The sequence below is a fragment of the Oryctolagus cuniculus genome, chromosome X, assembly GCF_051225735.1.
Source record: "Oryctolagus cuniculus isolate XC-2025 breed Fujian yellow rabbit chromosome X, ASM5122573v1, whole genome shotgun sequence".
Lineage (NCBI taxonomy): Eukaryota > Metazoa > Chordata > Mammalia > Lagomorpha > Leporidae > Oryctolagus > Oryctolagus cuniculus.
The window spans coordinates 3762628-3776726 of NC_142888.1; the positions used below are offsets into that span (position 1 = coordinate 3762628).

The 14099-nt window shown below is 40.1% G+C and overlaps 1 protein-coding gene across 1 annotated transcript in view; it reads left to right on the forward strand.

Moving 5' to 3' along the window:
• Positions 1–12576, forward strand: part of LOC138847526 (uncharacterized) — a 44512-nt gene extending 31936 nt beyond the window's left edge. The window contains exon 6 of the mRNA XM_089324669.1: positions 11744–12576. The gene's annotated coding sequence lies outside the window, so the exon portion shown is untranslated. The remainder of the gene's footprint in view (positions 1–11743) is intronic.
• Positions 12577–14099: the final 1523 nt, after the last annotated feature.

Sequence of the window (14099 nt, forward strand, 5' to 3'; positions counted from 1 at the left end):
AATAAAAAGCAAACCTTTTTTTAAAAGAGGAATTAGGGTGACTTGTGTCTGGTTTTCTGGCTTAGGGTGGCTGGGGTTATGGCCACTGAGATGAAGATCCCTAAGGATAGGAACAGATTTGGGGCTGGAGGTTATGAACGTCATTACATTCCCACAGAAGTAGATCCTGAGACAAGAATTTGAGTGCAGAAAAGTTGATTTTGAAGGTGAAGGAAGCAATGGTAGGAGAATGGGGGAAGGGAGGTGGAGGAATGGTAACCAATGGGGGCGTATTACCAGAGCCAGTTACCACCATGGGCTACTGGAGCTTCATTCAATGGACAAACTCTGGGCCATGATACAAAACACCTTTTCAAGAGATGAGGAAGCTAGTTGAGGGCTGTCCAGGAGGAACTGATTTTCTGACAATTCCCACATGACACCCAGCACAGGTGGAGGGTCTTTCTCCAGTAAGAGATCCTGGCAGCTGAATGTCTACAGAACACATTGGAAATATTAGCTATCAAATATGGTGGGGAGAATAAGTATATTCCTAAAGTTGTACTTATGAAATTTGTATTCCTAAAAAAATAAAGAAATCTTAAAAAAATAAAAAATAGAAAACAGAAAAAAAAAAAGAAAATACTAGCTATCGAGGGGGATGGCTAGCGCACCGTGGCTGTCTGCTCCAGAAGTTCTGGAGGTGCTTGTTGGGTATGCTCACAGAGATGTGAAGTAGGGACTTGGAAGAGTAGGTCTGGAGTTCAAAATCTAGGCTAGAGAGCTAGATACTGGAGTTGTTAGGCCCTGAGTGTTGGTTGAACCCCTGGGTATTGAGCTCTGCAGTAGACATGCGAATTGAGCTGGTAGCCGAGTGTGTTACCCTGGAGTGCACCAAAGTGATTCTTCTTGACCCACGTGATCAGACATGGGTTTCTAGAGGGGTCCCAGAAAGCCCTGAAGTGATAGATGTCAGTTTTGTTCTTGTGGGTGTGAATGTGTCTGGGCAAAATGGTCTGTTGCTTTCAAGAGGTTCTTAGAGGTGGTAGTGGTAGTTGAGGGGTTGGGGAGGGGGGAGGTATATTTTACTGAAGTTGAATAATGCATTTAAAGTTGAAACTCTGTTTTTCAAATATTTTCGTAATGATATTTACTGAGGAATTGAGTGACTGAATGAGCTAGGCGTTGGAAAACATAATCACAATGCAACAAAGATAAATGCTGAAAAAGCAATGCATACAAGTAAATGCTAAAGAGAATGCGTAAGTCAAGCACAGAGAATTGAAGTCTACTCCAGACTTAGGAAAAGACTTTCCACTGAAAGCAGTCAGAAATCGCCCCATGAAAAGGACATTTTTGCCTGTAGAATGTAAGGGAAAGGGATTGTTCTTTTTGCTATTTTGGCAGATCAGAGCTGGCTCATGAGGTCTGCACACGGAAGGGCCTCTGTAGTATTCATTTGAGGACTTCACATGAACTGTATTAGCTGCACTGGATAAAGTGAGTTAAGACCCAATCAAAGGATATGCGGGCTAGTCCTTCAGTTAAGCAATGAAGAAGCATATCCCGAAGAGCTGTTACTTTACAGTACTGAGCTGCATGCTAAAACACAAAGAAGAATAAAGTACCAGCCCTGCCCTGCACTGAAGTGTCTCGTGGTCCAGCTGTAGCTCTGCCTAGTCTCTCAATCAGTGAACACTTCATTTTACAGTGATTTTTGAGAAATTGTCATGAGCAAGAAGCAGGCTTATTATAAAAGGCTTCACTAGTGGCTGCTCCATTCTGTGTGCCACAGTTTTCATTGCTAACAGAACACTAATATTCAGATATCCACCCCTTGCTTGCAAAAATCTACGTACCTTAAAATTTTATCCTAGCTTTAGGGTGGGTCTGTTTGATCTGAGAAAAATTGCATCCCTCCTGCTATAATTTGTACCAAATAGATAAGAGGGGAAATTTGCTGGAGGCTCATGCCTAAGTCCTTGCTCTCTAGGTAATAAGTCAGGAAAAGGCATAAAGTGGGTCTTCCCAGCAAACCAGGATAGCAGGTCCTATGATGCTAGGAACCAGATCTGGGAGGGAGCTGGATGTTCAAGGCAGTAAAACAAGAACAGAGAATGAATTGAGACCATAATTATGTTACTAAACTGCTAGTACAACTGACACTAGAACCATCTGATCTGATCTTGCACTGCCTGTTATGTAAATTAGCGCATTGCTTTCTAGGTTAAGCTCCTTTGAGTCTCTGGTCTCTGTTACTTACAGTTGAAGCCATCCTAAGCCACACATGCAGTAACAGGGTTAGCTTTGTTTCATTTGAGTTCAGTGCCAGAGGTAAAGACCTTTCTGGAGTCAAGAGCTAGAAGAGAAACAAGTGTAGGGAAGAAGTAGCTCAGGAATTGGTATCAGATTCTGACTCTGAAGACAAGTGAGGGAAATGATGTAAGCTAGAACCTGCTGAATTTGGAAGGCCAGCTGTGCACGGGGTCATTTGTGTTCTAGCAACATATTAAAGGCAGCTCCTGCGTCTGACAAAAGGGAAAAGACTGCTCTGTCAGGAGTCAGGAGAGTTAGTCTCCTGCTCTGTCACTGCCCTGAGTGGCTTTGAACAAGATGCCTTCTCTCTCTGACACTTAGATTCCTTGCAACAGCAGTAGTCTCCTTTCCCCTTAGGTGCTGGCCTCCTGACTTGATTGTAAACATGAACGGAGGATGCACAGCATCTGCTTTACTTCTCTTCAAGTAGGAGGCCTTCGATAAGAAATTGTTAAAGTCATTACTATCTCTACGTTTGTGCCTGGTCTCCTCTTCCTAAGGAGCTTTGGGATGGATTGTCTACTGCAAGTATTATAACCAGCAAGTGCAACTTCCTTTTCCATGTAGAAGGGGGATGTGGACAGATTGGATTGGATTCATGTGACTGCTACCTGAGGCTACAGAGTTTGTCCAAATCACCACAGAGTCCTGCACAAGTCAAGTGAGACGCCAGGCTGCACAAGGCAGAGTCCATGTAAGTCACCAGGGAAGGATCAGAAAAACAACTGCTAGGATAGAGAGCTGGAGTCAGGAGCATGAAATAACAAGGCAGTGGGTTTTAGATAAGGGAAGAATAGATCCAGATTCATTGGGGGGAAAGTGAAGTCTTGCAGAACAGACTATCTGCCAACTGTGGCACGAGTGTGGTTGAAATACTGTTGAAATACATAAACGAACAGGAATGGAATTGCTCAGAGATGGTCCTGCAGAACCCAGCCATCCTATGAGGAAATTGAGGCTCAGAAAGTTACACGCAGAAGAACCAGACACACACACACATCCCTTTACACATGAGGGCCTGTTCCCTCTCCAGGTATCAGACTTACCTTTTCCTTGCTTAAAAAAAATCTTTCACAAATGAGACAGGTTTATTTCCAAGAAGAGAAAGCTTAGTAAAAATTGCCTCAGAGTAGCCATCACTAAGAATTAGAGTATTATCCAAAGCAGATACTAAAACATAACTGCCGAGACACTTCAAGCTAAGGGTGTTTATTGTTAAAGAGGACAACAAGCAGTGATCCACAAATATCCTCCATCGCCCAAAACCACAATCCCCTGGCGCCAGGCACTGTGGTGAGTGTCAGAATCTATCTCTGCAATGGCCTGTTGGGAGAAGAACTTTGGAGGCCTTTCTCACCCATCAAACCCCTCAGCTATTACAAGTGATCAGTTCCCCATAGACGCAGCCTGTCTGACCTTGCAAGAATATATTTCATAAGCAGATGAGAATGTGGCCTATGCCACAACATGCATTGCATGCTCCTAGCACACTGAGGTGTGTCCATGACATGTCAGGCTTGTCCCAATTCATGTAGTGCAGGTCCCCCCAATGTAACTGGCAAGGTGTCTGTTGCTATAACTTCAAGGCATGAGAGAAGTTCCAAGGTCGTTCATTTTGGAACAGGTCATCAGTGTGTACAAAAAGGACTTGAATAATTTCATTCATCAATGTGTACAAAAGGGACTTGAATAATTTCATTTTTCTTTACCTGGGAGAATTTCTCAAATTATGGAATTTTATAGAGGAAGAAGAGAGCAGGTGCAAAGCCTCTTGTCTGGGCAGTTTAGCAGTTTTAATTGCCTTGCTTTGTGTTTGTGGCCTCTTGCTGCCAGGTCAACATGTTTAAGTGCTCTCACAAGATTGCTCCCTGCCAGCCCTTGTTTACTCCATCCCTCTCCCTTGAATTCTCTGAAGTTCTACACTTCTAGGATTATCCTCACTCAATTTATGAGCCAGCCCACCAGTGTTTTGGGGTCGGATATGAGGCCAGCTTCTCTCAGGTAAACTCCTCATGTTCCTGAGACTACACTCCCAGTCCTCAGCTCTATGATCCCTCCTCTCATTGGCCTCACCATGGAACTGGGCTTCTGGGGCTGATTCTCTGCACAACTTTTAACCCTTCCACTGGAAACCTCTCTCCACTACTCCCCACCCAACTCACGGAAGTGTCCCCATCCATCTCTGATGGCCACACGTCTATGCACATGAGATCAAGTTGGTTTCTCATTCAGTGGCATCCTGCCTTAAAGGAATTGTCCCAAAACTTGACAGGAATGTTGTATAAATTGCAGATCACCACCATCTTGGATTATCTCTCAATTCTTCTATTAGATGAGTTCTTATTTTTTGAAGAAGAAACGTTTTCAATGTAATAGAAGTGACCTTTTGAAAAATGTGATGTTATTGTTTTAGAAAAGGTTCACAATTATGTAGAAATACTGGAGAATACATGTCACTGATTCTTTTTAAAATGAGTTATTCATTGTAATATTCATTTAAAATCAAATGGAAGCTGATCTAGCATTAGTATAAACATTCAATCATAGCTACTTCAACAAGCTGTATATTTCATTCAAGTGTTTGTCTTTATAGTATTTACTCAACAGAAATAATATCATATAAATTTAGTCCTGCTTTTATCTGTCGGTATCTTCAAACAGGCATTTCCACACAGTATTCTAATAACAATACATAATCATAATAGAAATTTTCAGTGCTTGTATGCAATTTTGTTAAGTGGTTTCATCACCACATGCTCATACTTTGTTTTTGTCCCTACTGTTGGGAATGCAGGCTATTTTCAAATTTTGCTGTTACAAAGAACACAACAATTACTATCTTTGTAATATCAAGGTTCCTCATAAAGAATTCTCACAATAAATATAAAGTTGTAATATTCCTGAGGGCAGACACATAAACATTTACATGTTGCCAAACTGATGTTAAAAAAAGATATTCCATTTACCACTTCACATGTAAGAGAACACCTGCCTCGTGAGTACTCACCAATCTCAACAAATTTGTCTCATTTTTTTTTTGAAAACGTATTTCTCTCATTACTAGAGAGGCTGGACGTTTTTATTTGTGCCTATCTTTCTACCTGTATATCTAAGGGAATTGTTAGTTTAATGCCTTCATCCACTTTCTGGTCAAGTAACAGTGTTTGCATATTACTCTGTGTGTGTGTGTGCATGTCCTTTATATGATGGAAAATAAATGTATGTCATAATGGCAACAATAAATATAACTCCATTTCCTTTCATTCCAAGTTTTGACCATTATTTTATATAGGTAAGTTTTAAAGTTTGTAAAGTTAAATCTATCCATCTTCTCTGTTGTGATGCTGTCAATTACTTGGATAAAACCTAATATACCCTAAATTATTCCATTTTTATTCATTTAGAATCTTAGAGTATCTGTTGTAAAGTAGAACTCTGATTGTATCATTTTCCCTCAAGTAGTTGTCCAACACTATTTATTTTATATAAAAATCACTTCTTTATTGATTTGTGCTTTCTATTTTAGTAAACAATACGCTGATAATTAATAGATTCTATTTCTGGGCTGTCAGTTCTGTTTTGTGGCTCTGTCTCTATTTTTTAATACAGTGTTTAATTTGGAGATAATTATTTGCCTTCTATATGTCCTCTTTGGAGAAATGGCTATTCATATATTCTGCTCCTTTTATAACTGGATTGTTTGTGTGCTTCATTTTTAGAAATCTTCTATCTGCTGGTTCACTTCTCAAATGCGAACAATAGTCAGGGCTGGGCCAGGCCAAAGTTAAGAGCCTGGAATACAATCTGGGTCTCTACCATGTGGGTGGCAGGGACCCAACTATTTGAACTATCACCTGCTGCCTCCCAGGGTACACATTAGCAGGAAGCTGCAATTAGAGGCAGAGCTAGGACTCAAACCCAGGCATTCTGATATGGAATGTGGGCATCCCATTTGGGGTCTTTACCACCATGCCACATGCCCAGCCCAGGACTGTTTGCTTTGTGACTGTTCAATTTTGAGGGTTATTTATATACTCTAGACATCAATCATTTGTCAGATATGTAATTTGCAAATATTTTTCTCTGTATCTTTTCATCCTCTTTTGAAAAGGATGGTCTTTCACAGAGCAAAATATTTCATTTTTTTTTTTTTATGCCTGTGGTTGCCAAATTGCTGTAGCACTATTATTGGAAAGGTTATCCTTCCTCAGGGCCAGCACTGTGGTACAGTGGGTTAATGTCCTAGCCTGAAGCGCTGGCATCCCATGTGGGTGCCGGTTCTAGTCCTGGCTGCTCCTCTTCCAATCCAGCTCTCTGCTATGGCCTGGGAGAGCAGTGGAAAATGGCCCAAGTCCTTGGGACCCTGCACCCATGTGGGAGACCAAGAAGAAGCTCCTGGCTCCTGGCTTCGGATTGGTGCAGCTCCGGCCTTTGTGGCCTTCTTGGGATTGAACCAGCGAATGGAAGACCTCTCTCTCTATCTCTACTTCTCTCTGTAACTCTTTCAAATAAATAAAATAAATCTTAAAAAAAGAAAAGGTTATCCTTCCTCTTTGAGATGCTTTTGCACTGTTATCCAAAGTAAGTTCTGTGGTTCTATCTCTGGATTGTTTATTCTATTCTAGTGCACTATTTGTCTATCCTTTTGCTTACTTAATGCCTTGATGACTCTAGCTATACAGTAAGCATCAATATCAAGTAGAGGAGCCGGCGCTGTGGCATAGCAGGTAAAGCCGCCACCTGCAGTGCTGGCATCCCCTATGGGCCTGGTTCGAGTCCCAGCTGATCCACTTCCAATCTAGCTCTCTGCTGTGGCCCGGAAAAGCAGTAGAAGATGGCCCAAGTCCTTGGGCTTCCTGTACCTGCGTGGGAGACCTGGAAGAAGCTCCTGGCTCCTGGCTTTGGATCAGTGCAGCTCTGGCCGTTGCAGCCATCTGAGGAGTAAACCAGCAGATGGAAGACCTCTCTCTCTGCCTCTCCTTCTCTCTCTATTAACCCTGACTTTCAAATAAATAAATCTTAAAAAAAAATCAAGTAGAGTGAGTCTGCCTGTTTTCTTCTCTGTTTCGAGTTAGTTTTAGCTCTTCTAGTTCCTTTGTCTTTCCATGTAAATTTTAGATTACACTTGTCTTTGTCTACAAAAATTTTTGCTACAACTTTGATAGGAATTGCTTTAAATCAATTACTACATACCAATTTGGGAGAAGAGATATTTTTAGTAATGTTGAGTCTTCCAATTCATGATCCTGGAAATGTATTACTATTTATTAAGATCTTTGATTTATTTCATCAGCATTTTGTGATTTGCAGTCCACAAATCTTGTACAGATTTTGTTATGTTTGGCAATGTTTCATTTTCTTTGGAATAATTGTAAATTTAGGTTTTCATAGGTTCATTGTTAGTATACAAAAATAAGATTTTTTGTGCTCATCATGTATTCTGTGACTTTCCTGAACTCAATTTTAGAGATTTATTGGGATTTTCTACATAGGCAATCACGTCATAAGCAAATAGGAACACTTTCATTTTTTTTCTTTCCAATATGTATAACTTTTATTTCTTTTTCTTGCTTTATTTCAGTGGCTAGAATTTCCAGTACAATGTTGAGAATAAGCGATGAAAGCCTTACCTTGTTCCTAATATGGGGGAAAAATCAATCTTTCATTATTAAGCATGATTTTATCTATAGGTTTACTGCAGACACTCTGCCAAATGGAGATAATTCCCCTCTGTTATAAGTTTTTGAGAGTTCTTGTCATGAATGAATGTTGAATTTTGTCAAATGTGTTTTCTGAATAAATTACTATTGATTATCTCATTTTCTTCTTTAGCCTGTTATGATGAATTACATTGATTTAGTTTTGAATGTTGACTCAACCTTTCATATCTGGGATATATTCTATGTGATCATGGTGTATTCCTATTTTGTTGTGGGGTCTTGTGCCTATGTTCATGAGGTATGTATGCACTAGTAGTTTTTTGTACTATTTTGTTTTGTTTGGGTATTGAGATGGTATTTTCTTCATAATGCAAATTGAAAATTTTCTCTCCTCTTCTATTTTCTGCAAAACATGTCCTAAAATTTATATTAATTCTCCTTTAAATGTTTCATAGAATTATCCAATAAAATTGTCTGGGCCTGGAGAGTTCTTTATGAAGGATTTTTAAATTGCAAATTCAATTTATTTAGTGGTTACTGCACAAATTCAGATTATCTATTTCATCTGAGTTCAGTATTGGTAGCTTGTGGCTTTGGAAGAATTGGTCCATTTCTTTTAAGCTGTTCAATCTTTCAGTGTAAACTGTTTGTAGTATTCCCTTATTATCCTTTTAATGGCTATGGAATCTGCAGTGAAATCATGTTTCATTCCTAATACTGGTGTTTTATTTCTCTCTGTTTTTATTTTTATAATTTGTACTAAATCTTTACCAATTTTATTTTTGACATGCCAGCTTTTTTCATTGTTTTACTATTATTTTCTGATTTTCAGTTTTATTGATTTCTGCTATGATTTCCCTCCTTTTGTTTGCTTTGGATTTATTACACTCTTTGTTTCCCAGTTTCTTAAGGCAGCAAGTTAAGTTATTGATTTGAGACCCTTCCTCTTCTAATGTTAAGTTTTTGGTGCTATAAATTTCCCTCTTAGCACTGATTTACCTACATTCCATATATTTTGGAATGTTGTATTTTTCTTTTCACTGATTTTCATATATTTAAAAAATGTCCTTACATGTGTCCTCCTTGACATATGGATTATTTAGAAGTACGTTGCTTATTTTCCAAGTATTTAGGAATTTTCCTATTCCTTTTTTCTGTAATTGATGTCTAGTTTGATTTCATTATGGTCAGAGAATATACAGTGTGCAATTTCAGCTCTTTTGAATTTAATGAGGTTTGATCAAATTTTTTTTATAGAAAGAAAGAGAGATCTTCTATGCTCTGGTTCACTCCCCAGATGGCCACCATGGCCAGGGCTGGGCCAGGCTGAAACCAGAAGCCAGGAGTTTCATCCAGATTTCTCACATGGGTACAGGGCCTAACCACCTGGACCATCTTCTGCCACCTTTCCCAGGCTATTTATTAGCAGGGAGCTGGATCAGAAGTGGAACAGCCAGGACACAAACCAGTGTATGGCTCAAAATATTGTTTATCCTATGATTGTTACATGGATGGTTGAAAAAAAAATGTGATTCTGCCATTGTGGAGTGGGCTATTTTCTCTATGTAATTAGGATCCTTCTGGTTGGTTGCCTTGTTCGGATTTTCTCTATCCTCTTTGATTTTCTGTCTCCTAATTCTACTAGGTGCTGAGAGCGAGGCTTTGAAGTCCCTAACTATAAATTTAGTTTATGCTTCATTCATTTTGTGGCTATGTTGTTGAGAACATGCATATTTACATCATTTCTAAAGCTAATGTCTCTCTGTCTCTAGCAATTTTCTTTGGTCTGAAGTCTACTTTATCTCATGTTAATGTAGCTTCTTCTAATTCTTTTTTATTAATGTTTATGTAGTATTATCAGTTTCCATCCTTTTACTTTTAACCTACCTATTTAATTGAATGTGTGCAGAGGTTTTTTTTTTTTTTTTGGTAAACCACGTATAGTTGAGTCATTTTAAAAAAATCTACTCTAGCCGGCGCCGTGGCTCAATAGGCTAATCCTCCACCTTGCGGCGCCGGCACACCGGGTTCTAGTCCCGGTTGGGGAGCCGGATTCTGTCCCGGTTGCCCCTCTTCCAGGCCAGCTCTCTGCTATGGCCAGGGAGTGCAGTGGAGGATGGCCCAGGTGCTTGGGCCCTGCACCCCATGGGAGACCAGGAAAAGCACCTGGATCCTGGCTCCTGCCATCGGATCAGCACGGTGCGCCGGCTGCAGCGGCGGCCATTGGAGGGTGAACCAACGGCAAAAGGAAGACCTTTCTCTCTGTCTCTCTCTCAACTGTCCACTCTACCTGTCAAAAAAAAAAAAAATCTACTCTGCCGGTATCTGCCTTTTTATTGGTATATTCAAATGATTTACATGTAAGATAATTATTAATATGTTAGAGTCTAAGCCTACTCTTTTTATTTGTTTTATGGTTGCTTCCTAAGTTTCTAATTATTCTGTTTCTCTCTTCTTGCCTTCCTGTAAGTTACTTCATTTTTTTAGGAATCCATCTTGAATCTCCACAGTGTTTTTGAGTGTATCTCCTAGCATAGCTTCCTTGATGGTTTCTCAGGGTATTATAATATAGATATGCATATATTATAGTGTATTGGTGTCAACATTTTGCCACTTCAAGAAAAGTGTAGAAATCTTACTTGCATTTACCTCATTTAATCTCACGGATTAAATATCATTGTCTGGAGTATCAGATGGTGTTACAACTTTTGTTTTCATTATGAAATACAATTCAGAAAACTTGTGAGGTGAAAGGTAGTCTGTTCCCATATTTTTACTCTTCCTGTTGTTCTTTCCTCTTTCTCGATGCTCCAAGATCCCTTCTTTTATTATTTCTTTAGCTTGAAGAATTTCCTTTAGCCAGCATTTAAGGGTAAATCCGACAGCAGATTCTTAACTCCTCTTTTCATTCTTGAAGGGTATTCTGGATTGGCAATTCTTTTCTTTCAGAATACATTGTACTATATCCTTTTGGCCTTCATGGTTTCAGATGAAAAAACCACTTTGATTTGAACTGGTACTCCATGATAGATAATGCATCATTTCTGTATGGCTGCTCTCACGATGTTATATTTACCTTCAGTCTTCAGAAGTTTAACTATGATGTATCTTGAAAAGGGTTTCTTTGGAATTATCCTGTTTGCAGTTTTCCCAGTTTCTTGCATCTGTATGCTTTCTTTTTCCACAATTGGGGTATTCTTAGTTATAATATTCTTCTAGTCCCATTGTCTTTCTTCTGTTTTTCTGAAACTCTTATGATAGGAATGTTGGATCTTTTAAAATGAGTCCACAGGTCCTTGAGAGACTTTTTTTTTTTAATTTTCTCTCTTGTTTTCCACATTGAGTAAATTTTACTATTTTTTCTTTTAAGTTTACTGATCCTATCTGCTGGTGTATTTATTCTACTATCAGGTCTTTCCAATAAAGTTTTTTTAAGATTTATTTATTTGAAAGTCAGAGTTACACAGAGAGAGGACAGGCAGAGAGAGAGGGGTCTTCCATCTGATGGTTCACTTCCCAGATGGCCTCAACGGCTGGAGCTGCGCCTATCTGAAGCCAGGAGCCAGGAGCCTCTTCCCAGTCTCCCACGTGGGTGCAAGGGCCCAAGGACTTGGGCCATCTTCTACTGCCTTCCCGGGCCACAGCAGAGAGCTGGACAGAAGTGGAGCAGCCGGGTCTCGAACCGGCACCCATGTGGGATGCTGGTGCTTCAGGTCAGGGCGTTAACCCACTGTGCCACAGCGCCGGCCACTAAAGATTTATTATTTATTTATTTATTTTATTTACAGAGAGAGGAAGAGCCAGAGAGAAAGAGAGGTCTTCCATCTGCTGGTTCACTCTCCAAATGGCCATGATGGGCAGAGCTGAGCTGATCCGAAACCAAGAGCCAGGAGCTTCTTCTGGGTCTCCCACATGGGTTCAGGGGTCCAAGGATTTTGGCCATCTCCTACTGCTTTCCCAGACCACAGCAGAGAGCTGGATCAGAAGTGGAGTAGCCAGGACTTGAACTGGTGCTCATATGGGATACCGGTGCTGCAGGCTGGGGCTTTAACCTGCTGTGTCACAGCACCGGCCCCTCCAATAAATTTTTAACTTTTGAGGATTGTATTTTTCAGTGTTAAAATTTCCGTTCTTCATTATACTTGTATTTATTTTCTGAGATTTTCTGTTTTTTTCCCATTTATTTCAGAAGAATTTGCATGGCTTGTCGGAGCATTGTTGTTGAATTATGTTGCTTATTTTCCAAGTATTCAGGAATTTTCCTATTTTTTCTGTTATTGGTGTCTAGTTTGATTCTGTTACAGTCAGAGAACATGCAGTGTGCAATTTCAGCTCTTTTGAACTTAGTTGCTTTCACCCACTTATATGATATTGCAACACCTGACTCATTTCTTTATTGGCATCTGTTGATTGTCTTCTTTCATTCAGATTATGTTTTCCTTGGCTCTTGATAGAATGGGTTATTCCGCATTATATTCTGTACACTGTTGCTATTAGGAGACTCCAGGTCCCATTTAAATATTTTATTCTAGCAGGCAATCACTCTGTTTAGGTTTAGCATGCAGGTCCTAATCTACTCTTGTGGACTCTGGTTTCAATAACAGTTTGACTTTTTAAAAGGCCTTTGCAGTGTTTCTTGGTATGCTTGGTTTATCTGGAGATGTTGGGGCTCCCACTGGTCCCTGGTGGTGCTGCATGAGGGGATCAAGGGGATTTTTCCAGGCAGGGCCACCTGGTATTCCAAGGTAGAGGAAGAGAATCTCTTGGAAAGAGGGATGAAGAATGCTTTCTGGGCTAGGCAGCTTGTGTGTGGCAGACTCCCTCTTGCTACTACCAACCTGCCATTCAGGGTGTCTTGGCAGGAGATGGATGTCTTGGGTCTGGAAACGGAGGAGAAAACTTGCCTTAGTTGCTTGTTTTTAATGGGACTCCTGATTCTTCTCCCCCTGCCAGTGTTGTAGGTTTACCTGGCATTGTCAGACTGACTACCACTTGATCTGGGAGAGAAATGAGCCTACCCGAGCTGCCTTGTGTTGCTAGGTTGGGGTCTGGAAATGCCAGGTCTTTGCTGCCTTCTTCAGTTGGGTGGGGGAGATTTAAACACCATGCCACTGGTTGATCCTCCAGTCCTGGAATCCAAATCAGCTCACCTTCCTCTATTACCTTTCGAAGTACTGTTTTGATCGCCTCTTGAGTTTTTCCCAGGTTTTATAGTTTTTACTTACCAGAGAGAAGCAGAGAGTTACAGGTCTAAGCCATCTTGACCAGGCCAAAACTTCATTTTAATTGTTAGTTGCTTGTATTAAAACCCAGGAATGATTCAAGAAAAGTATTATTATGATTATTATATGGTTGACACTAAAAATAATTTTGGCATGGAAAGAACGAGAATTTTTTTTAAAAAATTATCTGCTCCAGGTATCAAATATATTAGCTATGCCATTGAGAGTAGGCAAAGTAGAAGGAAATATTAGAAAGATCATGAAGAACAGCCGTGAAGCCAAGGGTGGCAAGAGTATTAAGAAGCTGAGCAGGGTTATTATTATATTTGTTTTTATGATGGGATTAGAAACCAGAGGATCTGAAGCATTAGGTTGCTTGTCCAAAAGTGCTTGGGCATTTGGCTGCAGGATGGTTGCAGCATTCAGGATTATGACATTCCAAGACCATGGTAACAGCACACTGTTTCCCAGGGCATTGCTTTCAAGCTCCAAACACAACATTTGCTAAAAGATATACTGCGACAGTAAAGGAAACTTTTGCCTATCTGGCAAGTGAACAAAAAGTTTCAAAAGAAACAAATGTTTACTAAATTTGACTAGTATTAAATATCTGTTATTAATTGCCTCTTAATCATGCTGCTTAGAGGGTGCTTAATTAATGTTCATACCTTCATTTTGAGATGATAATTACCAAGTGGTGGAATTACTCTTTTTTTTAAAAAAGATTGATTTATATATTTGAAAGGCAGAGTTACAGAGAGGCAAAGGCAGAGGGAGAGAGAGAGAGTGAGGGAGAGAGAGAGGTGGGGGGAGTAGAGAGGTCTTCTGTCTGCTGACTTACTCCCCAAATGGCTACAATGGTCACAGCTAAGCTGATCTGAAGTCAGGAGCCAGGAGCTTCTTCCTGGTCTCCCATGCCAGT